The sequence below is a fragment of the Puntigrus tetrazona genome, chromosome 7, assembly GCF_018831695.1.
Source record: "Puntigrus tetrazona isolate hp1 chromosome 7, ASM1883169v1, whole genome shotgun sequence".
NCBI lineage: Eukaryota > Metazoa > Chordata > Actinopteri > Cypriniformes > Cyprinidae > Puntigrus > Puntigrus tetrazona.
This window is the reverse complement of record NC_056705.1, coordinates 5697848-5719166: the sequence shown is the minus strand read 5'-3', so window position 1 is coordinate 5719166 and position 21319 is coordinate 5697848. Positions and strand designations below refer to the sequence as shown.

At 41.6% G+C, this 21319-nt stretch overlaps 1 protein-coding gene, 1 long non-coding RNA gene and 1 pseudogene across 2 annotated transcripts in view; 2 read left to right on the top strand and 1 right to left on the bottom strand.

Annotated features, from left to right (window-relative positions):
* The window catches only part of LOC122349004, a 495348-nt gene that overhangs the window by 449992 nt on the left and 24037 nt on the right, over positions 1-21319 (top strand). The gene's annotated exons all lie outside the window — the stretch shown is intronic.
* LOC122349063 lies at positions 142-890 on the bottom strand. Its single transcript, XR_006251416.1, has 3 exons — positions 868-890; positions 632-651; positions 142-165 (listed from the first exon to the last, which is right to left on the bottom strand). It is a non-coding gene; the product is annotated as an uncharacterized LOC122349063 (long non-coding RNA).
* Positions 16140-20066, top strand: LOC122349022 (annotated as a pseudogene).

Sequence of the window (21319 nt, the reverse complement as noted above, 5' to 3'; positions counted from 1 at the left end):
CACAAACATAACAATTGAGCTTTCATGAACCAAACACCTCCTCCTAACATAACCATCAACCTCCCAGCCTTAACACTCATCCCACTCCCAACACAACCTCCCACCATCAAACCTGAACCAAACACTCATTTCCAACATGAACCAACATCCCACCCCTAACACAACCTCCAACATAACAATCAGCCTGAACCAAACACTCCTTCCAAACGTTCTCCACCATCAGCCTGAAACATCCCCAATGTGACCAACATCCTACCCCTACAACGCCCTCCCAACATAACCATCAGCCTGAACCAAACACTCCTCCCAACATAACCATCAGCCTGAATCCAAACACTCCCTTCCAACATCCTGGACTCAACACTCCTCCAACCGTAACCTCTGCCACTAGTTGACCCTCCCTCAGCCATAACCATCAACCTGAACCAAACACTCCCTCTCTCCCAATATAACCACCATAAGGCTGCCTCCCAACACCCTCAGCATAACACCACCTCCTGCGACCCAATATAACCATCAGCCTGGACCAAACACTCCCTCCCAACGTAACCATCCTGCACCCTAACACCCTCTAACACAACCTCCCTGAACATAAACCCCTCCCAGCATGCCAAATCACCGCATAACACACCTCCCAACATAACCATCAGCCTGACCAACACTCCCTCCCCCAAACGTAGCACACCCCTAACACTCCCAACATAACCATCAGCCTGAACCAAACACTCCTCCCAACGTAACCAACATCCCACCCTTAACACTCCCTCCCAACATAACCATCAGCCTGAACCAAACACTCCCTCCCAACGTGACCAACATCCCACACCCTTCAGCATGACTTCACCCCCTCCCAACATAACCATCAACCTGAACCAAACACTCCCTCCCAATCTAACCAACATCCCACCCCAACACAACCTCCCAACGTAACCATCAGCCTGGTGACAAACACTCCTCCCAACATAACCAACATCCCACCCCCTAACACAACCTCCCAACATAACCATCAGCCTGAACTAAACACTCCTTCCCAACGTGACTCAACATCCCACCCTTAACACAACCTCGCAACATAACCATCAGCCTGAACCAAACCACTCCTTCCAACGTGACCAACATCCCACCCCACAACAGCCCAGCGTAACAACCTTCCAAATATAATGGACCCTCCCAACGTGACACATCCAAACACTCCTCCCAACATGACCAACATCCCAAACACTCCTCCAACAACAACATCCACCTACATACAACCTCTGGCAGTCCATGAGCCTGAACACACTCCTCTCCCAACGTAACCAATCTCCCACCCCTAACACAAACCTCCCAACATAAATTCATCAGCCTGAACCAAACACCCTCCCAACACCAACCAACATGTAACACTCCCACCCCTACCAAACCTCCCTCCCAACATAACCAACAGCATGAACCAAACACTCCTCCCAACGTAAATCTACTAACAACCTCCCAACACTAACCATCAGCCTAGACAAACCTCCCAACATCATAACACAACCTCCCAACATCCACCTAGATACCTCCCAACACCAACCCACTAATACCCAAACACTCCTCCCAACGTAACCAACATACCACCCCTAACACGACCTCCCAATATAACCACTAGCCTGAACCAAACACTCCTCCCAACGTAACCAACATCCCACCCCACAACCCCTCCCAACATAACCATCAGCCTGAACCAAACACTCCCCTCCCAACATAACCAACATCCCACCCTCTAATACTCCCTCCCAACATAGCCAACAGCATGAACCAAACACTTCCTCCCAACGTGTAACCAACATACCACCCCTAACACGACCTCCCAACATAACCATCAGCCTGAATCAAACACTCCCTCCCAACGTAACCAACATCCCAGCCCTAACACGACCTCCCAACATAACCACAACCTCGACTCCAGACATCCCTCCCAGAATTACAAACCCTACCCAGACAGGTCCCCTCACTGTACCAAATATTTTAACGTCAGACTCTAATCCTCTAATACTAGTAAGCCAAGTCTTTTTCCCGTTTAATAATGAAAATAAAAGTCTTTGCTTTAAAGTGTAAGTTCTTTTCTTATTGCAGGCAATCACTGGCAGGGATGACTGCAGGCGGGATAGGGCATGTTTCTCAGCTCCACCTTCCTGTAATCCAGGTGCACCAGATTCCTGTTTTCCTCTCCACAAGGGAGTAGCGGAAATGCAGACAATATTACTTTTGAGCTCAGTGGTGAGTCAGATGGCTACATTGGAGCTGGCCTCTCGAGAGACAGAACATGTAAGAGATTACATCCATTTTCTTTTTTTAGTCAGGCATTCATTTTAAAGATTAATGTGCCTAAATATTTAAAAAAAATGCATTCAATTAAATTGAATAATGAGCATCTAATTTTCAGACTAATGTACTTTTCTCATTTATAGGGTCAAGGTGCCACTGTCTATTCTTGTGCCAACATCAATGGTGTATTGACGTTCTACGTTCCACACTGAACAATCAAATACTGACTGTGGATAACACAGTAAGGTCTTTTTACAGTTAGCAATATTGTATAAAAGCCTGTTAAATATAATAGCTCTGACTGCCTCATCCTCTAATCACTAACTCAGAAATAACACCACCCAACATTTACCTGTAGTTATTTACTGCTGTGGAAGAGTTGTGGCCCACTTCTTAAGCTTCAGCTCATGAGATTCATATTTAAAATCCTGCCACAGCATTTCAATTGTATTTAGGTACTGCACCACCTTCACTATCCATTCCACAACCTACATTTTAAATTTTTCAGCTATTTTGATCTAGGCTAGCTTGAATGTTTCAGATAATTTGTGTGTCAGAAATTTCAAAGACTTTCTCACAGCACTGTATAAGCCCCTGTAATAACTGTGCAATCTTAAAAGTGTAATGTTAAGTAATATCACTTCTGTTGTGCTGTAGTTCAGTCCTGGAAGCTTTCGTGGCTCAGTGAATAATAGAAAGATTCAATGCATTTTCACTGCTCGGGTCTCGCAGCAGCACCACCGTGCTGCAGCAACAGATCCTTATGTGTTTGTTGTAACAGGCACGGTATCAAATGGTGAGTGCAACAATTTTATCAAGTAATTGACATTTACTATATTTTGTTTTGTAGCAGAAATAAAACATTTCGTCCCTTCTCTTCCTTTTTACCAGGAGGACTAGATCCTCCAGTCAGTAGACTGGCGACAAATGTGTCAGTGGACTTAAGCAAATCCTAACAGCACAGATGTTTCAGTAATAACAAATGTCACTGCATCTACTACCACAGCAACATCAACCACCACTGCAGCATCTACAAACCTGACTCAGACAGGCGCTCCTACAAGACCACCAACCTGAGTCAAACAGTACCCTAAACACAACGGCTAACTTGACCCAGACACTTCGCGCTCCATTAACTTCATCCAGACTCAAACGGTACCCCTAAACACAACGGCTAGCTTAAACCAAACACGTCCTCCTTTCATGAACAACATAACCCAACCACCCAATCCCAATATAACCAACATCCCACTAACACGACCTCCCAACATAACCATCAGCCTGAACCAAACACTCCCTCCCAACGTAACCAACATCCCACCCCTAACACGACCTCCCAACATAACCAACAGCCTGAACCAAACACTCCTCCCAACGTAACCAACATCCCACCCCTAACACGACCTCCCAACATAACCATCAGCCTGAACCAAACACTCCTCCCAATGTAACCAACATCCCACCCCTAACACGACCCCCAACATAACCATCAGCCTGAACCAAACACTCCCTCCCAACGTAAACCAACATCCCACCCCTAACACGACCCCCAACATAACCATCAGCCTGAACCAAACACTTCCTCCCCAACGTAACCAACATCCCACCCTAACACGACCCCCCCAACATAACCATCAGCCTGAACCAAACACCCTCCCAACGTAACCAACATCCCAACCCTAACACGACCCCCAACATAACCATCAGCCTGAACCAAACACTCCTCCCAAGCGTAACCAACATCCCACCCCTAACACGACCCCCAACATAACCATCAGCCTGAACCAAACACTCCCTCCCAACGTAACCAACATCCCACCCCTAACACGACCCCCCAACATAACCATCAGCCTGAACCAAACACTCCCTCCCAACGTAACCAACATCCCACCCCTAACACGACCCCCAACATAACCATCAGCCTGAACCAAACACTCCTCCCAACGTAACCAACATCCCACCCTAACACGTCCTGCCAATATCACCACAAACTCGACCCAGACATCCCCTCCCAGAATCACAAACCCTACCCAGACAGGCCCCCTCACTTTACCAAATATTTTAACGTCAGGCTCTAATCCTCTAACACTAGTAAGCCAAGTCTTTTTCCCCATTTAAATTAATAATGGAAATAAAAGTCTTTGCTTTTAAAGTGTAAGTTCTTTTCTTTTGCAGGCAATCACTGGCAGGGATGACTGCAGGCGTGGATAGGGCATGTTTCTCAGCTCCACCCTTCCTGTAATCCAGGTGCACCAGATTCCTGTTTTTCCTCTCCACAAGGGGGAGTAAGCGGAAATGCAGACAATATTACTTTTGAGCTCAGTGGCGAGACAGATGGTTACATTGGAGCTGGCCTCTCTCTGTAGACAGAACCGTAAGAGATTACATCCGCTTTCTTTTTTTAATCAGGCATTTATTTTAAGGATTAATGTGCCTAAATATTTAAAAAAATGCATTCCATTAAATTGAATAATGAGCATCTAATTTTCAGACTAATATACTTTTTTCATTCATAGGGTCAAAGGTGCCACTGTCTATTCTTGTGCCAACATCAATGGTGTATTGCAGTTCTTCCGTTCCACACTGAACAATCAAATACTGACTGTGGATAACACAGTAAGGTCATTTTACAGATAACAATATTGTATAAAAGCCTATTAAATATAATAGCTCTGACTGCCTCATCCTCTAATCACTAACTCAGAAATAAAACCACCCAACATTTACCTGTAGTTATTTACTGCTGTGGAAGAGTTGTGGCCCACTTCTTAAGCTTCAGTTCATGACATTCATATTTAAAATCCTGCCACAGCATATCAATTGTATTTAGGTACTGCACCACCTTTACTATCCATTCCGCAACCAAAATTTTTTAATTTTCAGCCATTTTGATCTATGCTAGCTTAAATGTTTCAGATAATTTGTGTGTCAGAAATTTCAAAGATTTTCTCACAGCACTGTATAAGCCCCTGTAATAATTGTGCAATCTTAAAAGTGTAATGTTAAGTAATATCACTTCTGTTGTGCTGTAGTTCAGTCCTGGAAGCTTTCGTGGCTCAGTGAATAATAGAAAGATTCAATGCATTTTCACTGCTCGGGTCTCGGCAGCAGCACCAACCGTGCTGCAGCAACAGATCCTATGTGTTTGTTGTAACAGGCATGGTATCAAATGGTGAGTGCAACAATTTTATGAATTAATTGACATATACTGTATTTTGTTTTGTAGCAGAAATAAAACATTTCATCCTTCTCTTCCTTTTTACCAGGAGGACTAGATCCTCCAGTCAGTAGACTGGCGACAAATGTGTCAGTGGACTTAAGCAACCCTAACAGCACAGATGTTTCATTAATAACAAATGTCACTGCATCTACTACCACAGCAACATCAACCACCACTGCAGCATCTACAAACCTGACTCAGACTCCCACATGACCACCAACCTGAGTCAAACAGTACCCCTAAACACAACGGCTAACTTGACCCAGACACTTACGCCATCCATTAATTTCACCCAGACTCAAACGGCACCCCTAAACACAACGGCTAACTTAAACCAAACACGTCCTCCTTTCATGAACAACATAACCCAAGCACCCAATCCCAATATAACTACATCCTCAAACAACTCTGCATCATTGAACATCACTGCCTCATCGAATGTCACTGCATCCTCAAGCGGCACTACATCAAACACGACCTCAGCCCCAAAATCACTGCATCTTTGAACATCACTGCATCCTCAAACGGCACTACATCAAACACGACCACAGCCCCCAAAATCACTGCATCCTTGAACATCACTGCCTCATCGAACATTACTGCATCCTTAAACGGCACTACATCAAACACGACCGCAGCCCCCAAAATCACTGCATCCTCGAACATCACTGCCTCATCGAACGTCACTGCACCCTCGAATGGCACTACAACAAACACGACCGCAGCCCCCAAAATCACTTCATCCTTGAACAGCACTGCCTCAGCAAATGGCACTGCCTCCTCAAACTCCACTGCTTCCACGAACAGCATTGCATCCACGAACAGCACTGCATCCTCTACTGCCTCTGCAATATTGACAGTTAATAGTGGTTTAACAAATGTAAGTAGGAACAGACTAGTGTGCCAGTTTTTTTTTCCATGTTTATGAAAAAAATGTTTATTTGTTTCTTTTTTAGGTGAAAAGGTGTTGGTGAATTCAATGTTAACAGTTATTGCTGATGTATTAACTGGAAATTTGCTGTAGTATTTCTTTTTGAAGTTAAACTGTTGAGTTTATTTAGGATTTTATGCATTCTTAACAGATTTGTGTGCATTTTCATGGCTAATATGAACATAACATTGCAGGACAAGGTCACCAAAGACAACTGTAAGAAGGACAGGGCATGTTTCTCCACTCCAGCCAGCTGTGATCCAACTAGCTCAAGTAGCTGCTTTTTCGCCTCCACAAGAGGGGTGAACGGAAACTCCGACAATCTGACTTTTGAGCTCAGTGGAGATGCAAATGGTTATATCGCAGTTGGTCTGTCTCGAGACAAGAAGGAGGTCTGAAAAAGAGCTCATTTATTTCTCATACGTGTCTGCTTAAAAAAATGTTGGATTCTCAGACTTATCTAACTTTCCTTCTCATAGGGTGATGACGACACCGTCTACTCTTGTGCCAACAACAACGGTGTGGCGAAGTTCATCCGTGCCACACTGAATAATAGCATTCTGACTCAGGATGCAACTGTAAGTTTCTTTTTTCTTTTATTCCAACACCTTGCACAAAAGATTGTTGACTATAAATGATGTGGTAATGAACAGCAGCATTTTGAGACAACTAGACAGTAGAACAGTAATTGCAATTGCAATTTTTTGATGCTAAACAGAAGTAAACAGAGAAGCCTGCTTAGAGCTGGAGGTCTGATGAAATGCTTTGAGGTGAAGGGAAACTTCTCACGGTAACCTCTCATTTGTAGCAATAAACTTGTGCTTGGTTTGTCTTGTAGTTTAACCCTGGATCCTTCCGTGGCAGTGTGAGCGGCACAAGAATTCAGTGCATTTTCATAGCTGCAGGTCTCAGCAGCACCACGCGTGCCATAAACACAAATACTTTCCTCTATTTCTTCACTGGCAACTACACAAATGGTAAGGGGCGACACTACGCACAAAGTACTGAAGGAGATTTCGATTGGTGGCAAAGTTAAAATGGTTTCCTTTATTCCCATTTCCACAGGCACTCTGGGGTCGCCTGTCACACGAATGTCTACAAATTCATCGGTTGATCTAACAAGCACTAACAGCTCAGACGTTGTCATAATAACACCCACTACGAACACAGATTCTAATTCTACCACTGTTATCGTTTCTACTGTTGCTACTATTACAGCGGCAACGACCAAACCTGCTACTACAGCAGGAGCAATGCACTGCATCTCGCTGTATCTCAGGGTAAGAACTCAATACAGCCCCACCAGACCAGTAGCCAGGCCAGACACAATCTGCGTTTTGGGAGAAAGCACTGCTCTTTAGTTGCTAAATATTCGTATTTGAAATAAGTTGGTTTCGCCAAACAGGCAGAACAGCATCTATAATAAAAGGAAAATGTCCAACCAATAGAAGTAGTATCATTTTGTGATGTGCTTTTTCAAGAGTCGTTGCCTGAGATTAGGACAAAACATTTAAAGTTCTTTAATAAATTAATGTTTCTTTTTCCATGTCTTTTCAGCTGCTCTGGTAATTCTCTCAGGGATCCTCGCAGTCCTCCTGTTGTAAGGATGCTGCCAAAACATCATTTGCTTTCTGAAATTGGTCGATGAGCACTGAACGCTTGATGAACCCAACACTAAAGTATATGTCATTCAGCATAGCCGTGCAATATTGTGACTCTGAAGAAAGGTGCCGACATTATGGGGAAGAGGGCAATACATCCTTTATTTAATCTGTGTGTATATGTGAGAGAGGCTGTGTTTGAGTGTGTGTTTTGTGAGCATTAGTGCTTGCATTGTACTTACGCACTGCTACCTAAAATCAGGACCCTTTACAGAGAGGACTGATAAAAAAAAAAATAAATAGTATACTTTTAATTTAACTGTGCATGTGATGCCACCATGTGGCTGAAATGATCAAAGATAGTTATTTTTAAATGTCTTAATTTATTTTGCGACTGTTGCCTCAGACCTGCAGTTGCCTGTAAGTTTTAATTAAAGCCACATGTATATTTTTATTTGAAAAAAAATATGTATAATAAAATGTTAATGTAAACAGTGAAACTGCAAGTGTGTTTGTGTGGTTTTCAACAATGCATGAATTAGGGGTTTAAAGAACTAATGCAAACCGTATGCAAAAAACTTTGATAGCAAAGACCGCAAATTCAATCAACCAGGCGTTTCCAAAAGCAACCGCTCACAATGGAACTTCATAAATACAGTTACCTAATGACGCCTTTGGAAACACACCCACCAAAGGTATTTTTCTGGCACTGTGTAGATGTTAAATTATACAGACGCAACATGGACAGGTTGTGTGACATTCCTTCATGCTCCAAAAATAATTAACAAAAGATCAAATATTTTTAAACGATTGTTCATTTTTCATGTTGGGTCACCAAGTTGTAGATTGAGGTAAGCCCCTTCACAGGAATATTCGAATCACTTTGATGGTGAGGCAGTAGATTTCTGATTTTGCATGAATTATGTAGAAGAAAAAATGTTGTCTCCATAACTGAAAAAAAAAAATTGTGTAGAAACAATGTTCATTAAGAAACTAATAGTAAATTTCACAATTCAACACATTCAAATACATTCACATGAATATTGAAATGTCTATATTAATATTTTGCCTTTTATTCCAAAAATCTTTTATTAATAATAATAAAATAAAGCTATACTTAAGGCTTAAATATGAAATTTTAGGTATTATTCTTCATGTTTGTCACTAGACTGTGTTTTCCTTTACCTTGGAAGCATCCTAGGTGTAGGTGACTTCCATCTTTCAGGCTTAATCCAGTCGGAGTTATATTAATCAATATTTTGATCTTCCAAGACTTTCAATGGCACAGCGGCTGTTTTATTACATTATTATTATTACATATATAAGATTCACTCCTTCACAATAACTTGTTTGGTTTACAGTAACAGCTTGTCTCTGCCGTCACCCACCTCCAGCTCAGGTGTGTGTGATTTCTTCTTACATTTGAATAAAATTATATAGTAAAATATCAGTACCAACACATTCATGCACCTAAGGTCATGAAACTCTGTACTTTTGGTAGTACCTAGAATAGCGAAAATCCACTAAAGGAGGTAGAGTTCTTTCACGATTTTCCTTCCTGATAATCTTCAAGGTTCAGACACACTCTCTCTGTTTAAATCTAGATCTCTTTAGCTAAGCGTTCACATAACGCATCTCATAATCATTTTACTGCAGTTATATCCGATTAAAGGCACATTGTTTTTTTAGCTTGCATAGCTTGAAACCGCAGCTAATGCTAATTCTGCCACAGGATTAACAATCTTGTGGAGGCTATGTATTTTAAAAGCTTCAGATGATCGAACACCCGAGAAGAGATGATGTCAACCCTCAGACAACATACTGAATTACCAAATTTTGCCATAATTTAATATATTAAGTTTGTACAATATATAAACTTTATTGTAGAAACTTAATTGCCTGTAGAGGTTATATTAATAAACCTGAATTGAATGTAATACAAATAATAGCCCCTTGTTAAAGGTCAAAAACATTTAAGTTACACCAATCACATAACCATTGAACTTATAAAATGTTTAACATCATTAATAACAGCATTGAATATTTATTCGCATTTTAAATCTGGCAGACTTTTTATCCAATAAGATTTAATTTTGTGTTTTATCAATGCTTGCTTGACTTGAAGACTTTAGAGCAACTTTATAGGATGTGATTGCACCTGACTTATTTACAAATGCTGTCCACCAGGGGACACTTCAGTTATGTTCAGAGGGGCCTCGGTTGTCTCAGAAATGTAACGTGGGACTTTCCTTTTCAGTCGCTCTCTTTTGACATCACATCGGTAACCGAAGAATCGAATCCCTGATGCTCCTATTAGGAGATGTGACGAGGCTTACGCAAGAAAGGTTGATCCCTTCTGTTCCTGCACGACCCTCTCAGCGAGACTGGGATAACTCTGGGAAAGTTGTCCTTTTCCAATGCTGCAGAAGCCACATCCTGCACAGGGAGCGTCTGAGTGGACTAACCCGGTCAGGTCTTACTATGTAAGGAAATTAGGGAGGTTACCTCTTTGCAGAGATGGCAGAGCGGCTCTACCAAGGGTAGACACAGACTTAGAAACTATATTGTGGCAGAGTATTCATATTCCCTCACGATCACCACATACGGCCACCCGGTCTATATAAGGGTTATCTCCTTCTCTGACTGTTGGCTGAAAGTCTGATGCATACACTGTAAAAAAAACAACAGTTTTTTGCAATAATGACATTTTGCATTAAATCGGTTGCTTTTAAACGCCAGTATGCATGCAGACACAGTATGTCACGTCTCATAGGTTGATTTTCTCATTCCTTGCGTGTTTCGTGTCTGTTTAGTGGTGTGTCCGAGCTGATTTAGATCAGCTGTGGCTCGCTTCACGCTCGCTATTTATTGTGTGCGTTCGGTCTTGTCTTTTGTCAGAGTTCCTCCTGCGTTGTGTCCCGTTCTACTCGTGATTCTCCAGACTCGTGGCTACCCTTTCTCCATGAGTTGTGTGGAGTCCCTTCGTGGATCTCGGGATTTCCTTCACCAAGATTCTTTACTGCCGGAAATTGCAACCCTATTACTGTCAATAAACTCTGTGTTAAACCGCACCTGAATCCTCTTTGTCTGGCGTGACACAGTATGCTTCCTCACATGTTCGTGCTCTTCTACGGAAACACTTTGGGCTCATTTACATTTACATTTACATTTTTGGAACTTTCTTTAAACAAACTCTAGAAAACTCACTGTGAATGAAAAAAACCAAGCGCGCAGCAGCAGACGTAGATGCAAACGGCAAAGACTTATTATTATTATTATTATTATTATCACATTTGAAACATCGATTCTCTCCTCATATAAGAGCAGAAGCAGGCCAGTGTTTCAGGTAACGCTGACGGGCAGCTTTCAAGCAAAACAAAATGCAAATGTGTGTCGATCTTGAGCAGTTGAGAAAAAAGGACAAATTTAAACATCGCTGGCGCAAAATAAAACAGAAACAACATGTAGTAAAGATTGGTAAACTGACACGCTTCTCTGCAAGAGATAGTGCTTAAGTAAAAGTATTGCTACTTAAAGAATTATTAACTTGAGTACAAGTACTGAAAAATAATACAACTCAAATAAAACTAAATAAGTAGTTTGCTAAAAGCTACTCAAGTTGCTGTGTTACAAAAGTTCTTTAGTATTTTTTCTCTTTTTTATTCTGAATGATATGATGTGAGCATTACGGAGCAGGGCCAACACTAACAGCCATGAACAGTAATACCTTTATATAGATAAATCACTGCAGCTGAATAACACGCTTTGACTGATAAAACGTGGAAGATGATAAACACACAGTTGTAATGCAATGGTAATTGACATAACTTGTATCACAGTACTCACTTTAATTAAAAAATATATTTGATATCATGCTGTGATAAGAAGCAACAGGAAAACACACACGCTATTAATCTTATAATGTTTGATGCTATTAATCAAAATTAGCATCAGCAAAGAAAACAGCCAGCGAGGCTTCTTGAATGGTTTAAAATCACATTGAAATATAGTTTTTGTAGTGTAGTTATGAGGACTCCAGGCAAATTTAAAGTAGTATTTTATTTAACTTGTTAACCCACACCTTTGCTCTGGTCTCCAAAATCTGATTCAGTTCTGGAATAAAATGTTTAAAATCGTCTCACTGTTATGAAATTTTGATGACTTATGCTCTATTTTCTGTACTGTACACTTATGGCCGTCATTTCAGAATTGAGGGGAACAGAAATGGAAAAAATATATAAAAATAACACGCAATTGATAGGCTTGACTTTTTTGTGCTGGACAATAACCAATCATTTGTATTCTAATGACAACTATAGGATTCTTCTTCTTCTTCCGCTTATCCGGGCCGGGTCGCGGGGCAACAGTCTAAGCAGGGACGCCCAGACTCCCTCTCTCCCAGACACTTCCTCCAGCTCTTCCGGGGGAACACAGAGACGCTCCCAGGCCAGCCGAGAGACATAGTCCCTCCAGCGTGTCCTAGGTCTTCCCTGGGGCCTCCTCCCGGTGGGACATGCCCGGAACACCTCCCTTGGGAGGTGCTGATTCTCATCCCAGCCGCTTCACACTCAGCTGCAAACTGCCCTAGTGCACACTGTAGGTCTTGGCCAGATGCAGCCAACAGAACAACATCATCAGCAAAAAGCAGAGAAGCTATTCTGTGGTCACCAAACCAGACCCCCTCTGGCCCCTGGCTGCACCTAGAAATCCTGTCCATAAAAATAATGAACAGGACCGGTGACAAAGGGCAGCCCTGTCGGAGTCCAACATGCACTGGGAACTCTGTCGGAGTCTGACTTAATGCTGGCAATGCGAACCAAGCTCCTGCTCTGATCATACAGGGATTGGACAGCCCTTAGCAAAGGGCCCCTTACCCCATATTCCCAGAGCACCCCCCATAGGACACCACGAGGAACCCGGTCGAATGCCTTCTCCAAATCCACAAAACTGTCACGTTTTCCGTGGTTTCTCTGGAGCGAGAGAAGTACTCGAGACTCGAAATACAAAAACTTAAACAGATTTAATTCTTTTTTAACTTGCAAAATAAACATACAAAAGGCAGGCAGAACAAAACAAAAACCACACGTAGGGACTTCACGGCACTTCAAAGACTTTACGGACATCAATGACTTTACAGACTTCAAGGACTTCAACGATCGGACAACGTGAACTGAAAACACACAGGACTAAATACACAAGGAAATTAACTCAATTAACAAGACACGGCTGTAGACAATTAAACAACTAAACACGAAGGGAAGGCAGGGCACAGATAGCACGTGGCTCGACAAAAACAATAATAAAGTCCAGAGGTGTGACACAAAACACATGTGGACTGGTTGAGCAAACTCCCAGGAACCCTCCAGCATCCTGAAGAGGGTATATAGCTGGTCCAGTGTTCCACGTCCAGGACGAAACCCGCATTGTTCCTCTTGAAGCTGAGGTTCAACTATCGGACGGATTCTCCTCTCCAGTACCCTGGCATAGACTTTCCCAGGGAGGCTGAGAAGTGTGATCCCCCTATAGTTGGAGCACACCCTCCGGTCCCCCTTCTTAAAAAGAGGAACCACCACCCCGGTCTGCCAGTCCAGAGGCACTGTCCCCCGCGTCCTTTTCGGAGGCGGCGGATGGTTTGCCAGAACCTCTCAGTCATTTTCCATGTCCTCCCCGAACTCCTCCCAGACCCGAGTTTTTGCCTGCACAACCACCCGGGCAGCGGTCCACTTGGCCCACCGGTACCTGTCAGCTGCCTCAGGAGTCCCATGAGCCAACCAGGCCCGATAGGACTCCTTCTTCAGCTTGACGGCATCCCTTACTTCCGATGTCCACCATCGGGTTCAGGGGTTGCCGCCACGACATGCACGACTTTACGGCCACAGCTCCGGACGGCTGCGTCGACCAAAGAGGTAGAGAACATAGTCCACTCAGACTCAATGTCTCCAGCCTCCCTCGGGATCCGGTCAAAGTTTCTGCGAGGCAGGAGTTGAAGATCTCCTGACAGGGTCTCTGCCAAACGTTCCCAACAGACCCTCGCGGTACGTTTGGGCCTGCCAAGTCTGTCTGGCCTCCTCCCCCGCCAACGGATCCAACTCACCACCAGGTGGTGATCAGTTGACAGCTCCGCCCCTCTCTTCACCCGAGTGTCCAAGACATGCGGCCGGAGATCAGATAATACAACCACAAAGTCGATCATCGACCTCCGCCCTAGGGTGTCCTGATGCCATGTGTACTGGTGGACACCCTTATGCTTGAACATGGTGTTCGTTATGGACAGACCGTGACTAGCACAGAATTCCAACAACAGAACACCACTCAGGTTTAGATCGGGGGGGGGCGTTCCTCCCAATCACGCCCCTCCAGGTGTCACTAGCATCACCAACGTGAGCGTTGAAGTCCCCCAGCAGAACGATAGAGTCCCCGGTTGGAGCACTGCCACCCAAACCACAAGGCACCGGCCCCTTACGGTCCCTCCTGCAGGTGGTGGGCCCACGGGAGGATGGCCCCACGTCGCTGTTTCGGGCTGAGCCCGGCCGGGTCCCGTGGGGCAAGAGCCTGGCCAGGCCTGGCTCCATGGCGGGGCCCCGGCTGCGCCATACCGGGAGACATCGCGACTCCATTACGGTTTTTCTCCATAAGGGGTGAGGTGGACTGCTCTTTGTCTGGCTTGTCACCTAGGACCTGTTTGCCTTGGGAGACCCTACCAGGAGCATATAGCCCCGGACAACCTAGCTCCTAGGGTCATTCAGGCACTCAAACCCCTCCACTGCGTTAAGATGGCGATCCTCGGTGGGGAACTATAGGATTGGTTTATACAAACACATAATAAAGGTAAAATAGTTCCTATACTGTAATAAGCGTTATGTCAGTCAGCACTGCATTATTCATATACTATATTTATTAGCTAGAAATTATCTGAAAAAGTTTGTTTTTTCTAGCTACAGCTTTGTCTTTGGTCAAATTAAGGATTTTCTGATAGTTATAAGTTATTATTACTTTCAGGCCGCTTTGGAATTTCTGCATGAGAAATCTTCAATATGAATGAAATACACATGAGGGTGTTTAGCTCTCCACAATATTTATACCGTCTTGTTTTGGATATAAAACACATGACACACACAGAAAAACAGTGAATTAAAATGCATCTGATTGATGCATTTTAAAATGCGTGCTCTTTTATTTCAAAGCTGTTAGTGCTGAGGTTATTCTTCATACGTTTCGTTTACCTGCTGTGAAAGAGGCCGATGTTTACCAACTGAACATATTTTAGAAAGTTACGTTATTCTTGTTCCATCCATGAAATAACTGCATCCTTCTATCGACAGAGTTTCTATGTATTTTTTTACCGCTGTGTTAAAATCAAAGCACATCTTATCAGGCTATCGATACTATATCTATATTATATCATCAGGATCGCTCACCCACTTCTGCTTCATAGTTTCAGTTCTCCTTCACTCTTTCTCTTTCATCCTTGGTGCTTCACTGAAAGAAGGTCATACATGGAATGAAAGTAAAATCTGATGCAACTGAAACCTTAATGGAGTACAGATAGATTATCTCTCACTTTTCTTGCAGGAGAGATCAGCACTGCTGATAAACCAAACCAGTTTGGTGAATTTTGGTATTGCCATATAAATGTCATATTCAATGTCTGTTTATATATATATATATATATATATATATATATATATATATATATATATATATATATATATATATATATATATATTGCTATGCTTGTGAGGACCAATTATTAAGAAGCAACCAGCTCTGTGAGAACATTTTGGGTGGTTCTCACAAAGCTAATAAATGATTAAAAACGCTAAATGAAGTTTATCTTAAAATGTTAAAAATGCAAAAAGGTTTCTGTGAGGGGTAGGTTGAGGGATAGGGCTTGTGTAGGGCAATAAAATATATTGTTTTTATACTGACCTATAAAAGCACAGTAGAAAAATGTATGCGTGTGTAAACTTTTTTTCCAGCTCCAGCCAGAAAAAAGTGGGAGGAAAACTAGGATCATGTGACTCTGATGTAACGTGAGCTAATGTGTTCTTCACAGAAACAAAATTTATTCAAACCTTTCGAACAACAGCAGAAAGAATCGCAAACCGCCTGAAACGAACATGAGAGATTTCTACAAGAGGCTGTCGTTTTTACTGGGTAAAAACTATTCTCTAAATTATAACTGTTCTGGTTAATGTTTATACACAACTTTAAATGAAATACTTTTGCTTACTTATGTATGAAATTAATTCTAATTTTTAGAGATTTTACTGAATTTTACCCAACTGGCAAATACAGATCCAACTAAATTTTGGCTAAATAATGAGCATCATTCTGTGTTTCTCATTCCAAGGGTTTTTCTCAGTTCAGACGAAGGCAGAAGGTGAGATCTTTTGTTGCTGTGGAATATTTTCAGACACATGATGAAAACTCATGGACCTAACTATAGTCCAGCAGGGCTGTAAGTAGTTCATAACTGTGATTTTAATAAGGGTTTCTGTTGGAATGTATTCCAGTGAATGTAGCAACATGGGGAACAGCCGCTCAGCCCACAACGGCTTACGAAGGGTATGCCTGGAAGGCTCTGGATGGGTCGAGCTCCACCTGCACTCGTACAGAGACACAGACTGACCCGTGGTGGAGGCTGGACCTGATGAAGACGTACAGAGTGTACAGAGTGACCATCACTAACAGACTCAACTGCTGTCCAGAGAGGATAAACGGGGCGGAGATCCGGATCGGATCAGATCTTTTCAACAACTCTGTGTGAGTCTCTCTGGTATATTAATAGATCTAATAGATACATATTCTGGACATTTGGTTAGTAGCTTTATATAAATACATACGTGTGTGCATGCATGTATGTGTGTGTGTGTGTGTGTGTGTGTGTGTTTTTCAATTCAAAATAAGTTTTTTTTATGTGAATATATTTTAAATGTAATTTATTCCTGTGATCCAGTGCTAAAGCCTCAGCATTATTACTTCATTGTCACTCGATTCTTCAGAAATCATTATAATATACCGATTTATTATTAATGTTGTTCCGTTTTATTTTTTATGGGAGCCCATGATAATTTTTTTTCAGGATTCTTTGATCAATAAAAGGTTAAAGGACACCATTTATTAAAGATTTATAACAATATACACTGCTGTCCGAGGCTGTTCACTGCTGTTTTTAAAAGACATTCACCAAGGATGTGTTAAATTGCTAGCATAGATTTACACCGTTATACATCAAAAAAATCCATTAAAAAAATGGTTTAGCTATGATAATCAGACGGTTATCTTTCTAAAATGGCAGCAGTTCAGGGGTAAGAGAAGAAAAAAATTACAACCCTTTCATCTTTCTCCAGATGTGCTGTAGTTTCTTCTATTCCAGCGGGAGCTACCTACAGCTACTCGTGTGATGGGATGGAGGGACGCTATGTTACGGTGAATATTCCTGGAGACTCAAAGATTCTTACTCTCTGTGAAGTGGGAGTCTACGTTATCTCAGGTAATTCAGAAGTACTTAACAACTTGTTATGCACCATTTTGACCAATTTGACTTATTCTCACTTCTTTGACGAATTTTGGTAGCACTTTATTTTACAGTATGTGTACTTACACTCATGGTAAATATTGTGTACCTGCAGGCAAATTAGTGTTAAAACAAGGTACTCACCTCAAGTGTATGTACATGGTAACAAATAAGAAACGTGCAGGTGAATGTGGGTCAGAACGATTACTTACAAGTACATGGTAACCAATTAGAAACTGTACTTGTTAATGTATATGTGTGGTAAATATGTAGTACTTACAGACACTTTGTTCATCATTTATTATAGATTACCTAACATGATCTCTGCAAGATGCATTTACCTATACATATTTGAGAATCAATGGAATAAGTTAATAAAACCAGTAAGCCTAAACCAGTTTTGTACACTGCTATATTGCTGTGCTACAAATACAGCTGCCAGGTGTTGAGATATTTCAGTGACTTCACAAGACTGGACCAGATCAGACAGACCTGACAGAAATGCATTCCTAAGAAATGCAAAGTGTATAAAATAAGCTGAATAAAACCTTTTTTTTTTTTTACATAATGTTGCATAAAATGCATAATTTCACAGGTAATTTGGCGATAGGAAGAACCGCCACACAATCATCCACCTATGGAAGCTGGTCTGCTGAACAAGCCATTGACTTCAATCCAGGTTTTATACAGCCATCGACATCGTGTTCCTCAACCAATATTCAAACTAACCCATGGTGGAGGCTTGATCTGGGCTCTGCGTGACAGAGTTAATAGAGTCGTTGTCACAAACAGACTAGACTGCTGTCCAGAACTAATAAATGGAGCAGAAATTCGCATCGGTAACTCTTTGGAGAACAACGGCAACAACAATCCCAGGTGAGATCCTCTTTCAGTGACTTCATATCTATAAACAACCCCTGAAACACATATGAAGTTTTCCATCTCTCTTTAGATGTGCTGTGATTCCTAGTATTCCAGCTGGCGCTTCCTCCACCTTCACATGTGACGATATGGAGGGTCAATACGTCAATCTGTTCATTCATGGAGATTCAAAGTTCATTGCTCTGTGTGAGGTGGAGGTCTATGGAGAAGGTATGCTCAAACAAGCAGACTTTGTCCTCTAACTGTACGTGCACTGGTTGTGTTTCTCACTGGTGTGTCGGTAAGGACACCTGAGGCAGGATTCAGTTCCAGCACAGTCAGACCACAGAGAACTGCTTGCTCAGAAAGTCTCTGAAAATGGGCATTTGCACAATATACAGTATTAAATACCACACATTTAGTAGCAGTCACATGCCAGACATCAAGAGTCTCCTAGGTAAACGAGAAAACAGTTTCATTGACTCACGAGAATAAATGTCCACTTATCATCCAGCCTCAGCACTTCTTGCTCCTTTCTCTTCAGCGATCGATCAATCCTTATTGACTATAACGTCTTAACATATCTGTTTACTGACCACCAGATGACCACCATTGACTCTCTAACTGTGACCTATTGCACTGATGACACTCACACATCTGCTTCGGTCCACTCATGATTTTCAAGCCTGGACTTCCTATCACTCGACGCTGAGTATCGTCAATCACTTACCACTTTTCAGCGATAGCTACTTTACGGGCCAATAGTTTCCCTAGTTTAGTCCTAGCCTTGCTTTCTCTGCTCTTCTCGTGTTTTGATCTATGCCTCTGTTTTTTGGATCTCTCTTGTTTTGCATATTGGACTGTTGGTTTCCACCTATATACCAGTTTGCCATAGTTGTAATATATAAAAAAAATGCTCCGCTAAACGAGTCATCTTCTACGAAGACCCTACTTCCTACAAGCACAGTCTGCTCTGATTGGCCAGCTGAGACAGTGTATTGTGATTGGCCAAACATAGGAAATGTAACACCCTTCACCATAATCGTGAGCTCCAGCTTGCAAAATAAATATGAAGACAGTTGATAGTGTATTTACTTTTACCATTGGTTCAAGCCTGAAAGTGTGACAGACACGGGGATGAAGCTTGTTTGTATTTGCCGTCAAGAAAGCTGATTCCACTGTGATGTGACACTGTGCACACAGAACATGCACACACACACACACACACACACACACACACACACACACACACACACACACACACACACACAGATAAGTTGGAATTGACCCTTTCTTTAATATACACAGCCCATGTGAACAGCCAGCTTTGCCCTCTCATATGTTCAAAAACTGTTGTCCATAAAATCACACATTGAATTGAATGAATTCTGTCCAGGTAATTTGAGCTGCATTATGCAAATATTTTCTGCACAATTTAACAAAATGGCTGCAGACATTAAAGACTCAGTGAATGTTATGGTTTAATTATTTGCATTTATCATTTTGCTGTACCTTGTACTATGTATGCTCGCACTCATGTGCCCTTTTACATCCTTTGTTTCTAAGAGAACCCTTGTGAAGATGAAACTGAAGTCCAGTTCTAGTCTGTCTGGACCTGAGGTGAGAGTCCAGCTCCTGTCCCAGGTGAGAGACGGAAAACATGCAGATATCTGAAATAGCAGTTAAGAGATCTGCTCGTTTCAACTTCAATGTGCTTTTAGTGATTTCTGATGTGAAGAAAGAGATGATGATGATGATGATGATGGCGACGGAGAAACCTAAACTCTCTTCAGATCAGCTTCTTCACTTTCAAGCTCACGTTTTCTCTGATTCTCTTTGTTGATCACAATAAAGTTATATGTGAAAACTGTACTCAATTATGATTTCTGCAAAGCTGCTTTTAAGCTTGTTTGTATTATATAAAGTACAGGTACTTGTAATGTGGAGGTAGTGGTACTTACATGAAATTTATTTAAATATGTATTTTTTCTCTTTTCGCTGTTCTGGTATTTTACTATTTTAAAGGGTTACTATTTTAAATAAACAAGCTTGTCACTGCCAACTTTTCAAAAAGACTAGTTATTTGTAATTTTTCTGTCATTCAAAGTGTCAAAACATCATTTGGTGCGACCGCCCAGACTTTTGTTTTGAAAAACATCTTTGAATTTACCTTAAAATTTCTAAAGGTAAAATTTCTGCACCATTTGGCATGATTTTCAGGGTTTTATAATCCTGTATAAAATCGCAAAGCGTTTGCATTTATATTTTCATCATAACATTCAAACGAACTGTCCGATAATCTCCATTTTATGAAATCACCATTTTGGGACTTTTATATTGGAATTCATTTAAAGGTAGGCCATTGCATCACATAAAAATTTGCAAAGTACCAAGATAAACAACAAGCAGGTTTGTAACTCGCATTCAAATTTTGAAAAGGTAAAAAAATACTGGCTGGTATGTAGTTACCGAATTTGGATATCATGTAGTATGGTCTCCGAAAATAATATATTGGTGATTATATGGTGACCTTTTATGTGGCCATGCCTGCACATAGAGGACTAATGAAATAATTGAATTACAGATTTTAAATCATTATTTTTAAATGTCTTAAAATGGTGGTTGACTGGTCAATCGTTTATATATTTATTGGGTATTGTTAATGCTTCCTATTTCTTTTCTTAAAAAATATTTTTTACATAATTATTCTTTTATGAATGCTCTGATAATTTCCGGGTTTGAAATGCACTGGGCTCTGATTGGCTGGTCTCGTTTGTCATCATGGTCCTGCTCATGGCCCCTTTTTCACAAATGAGGCTTAGCTTAAGCCAAACAAAAGGCATTCGACGAAAACATTACAGGTGTGCATTTTGACACAAAACAATGACACCGACAGA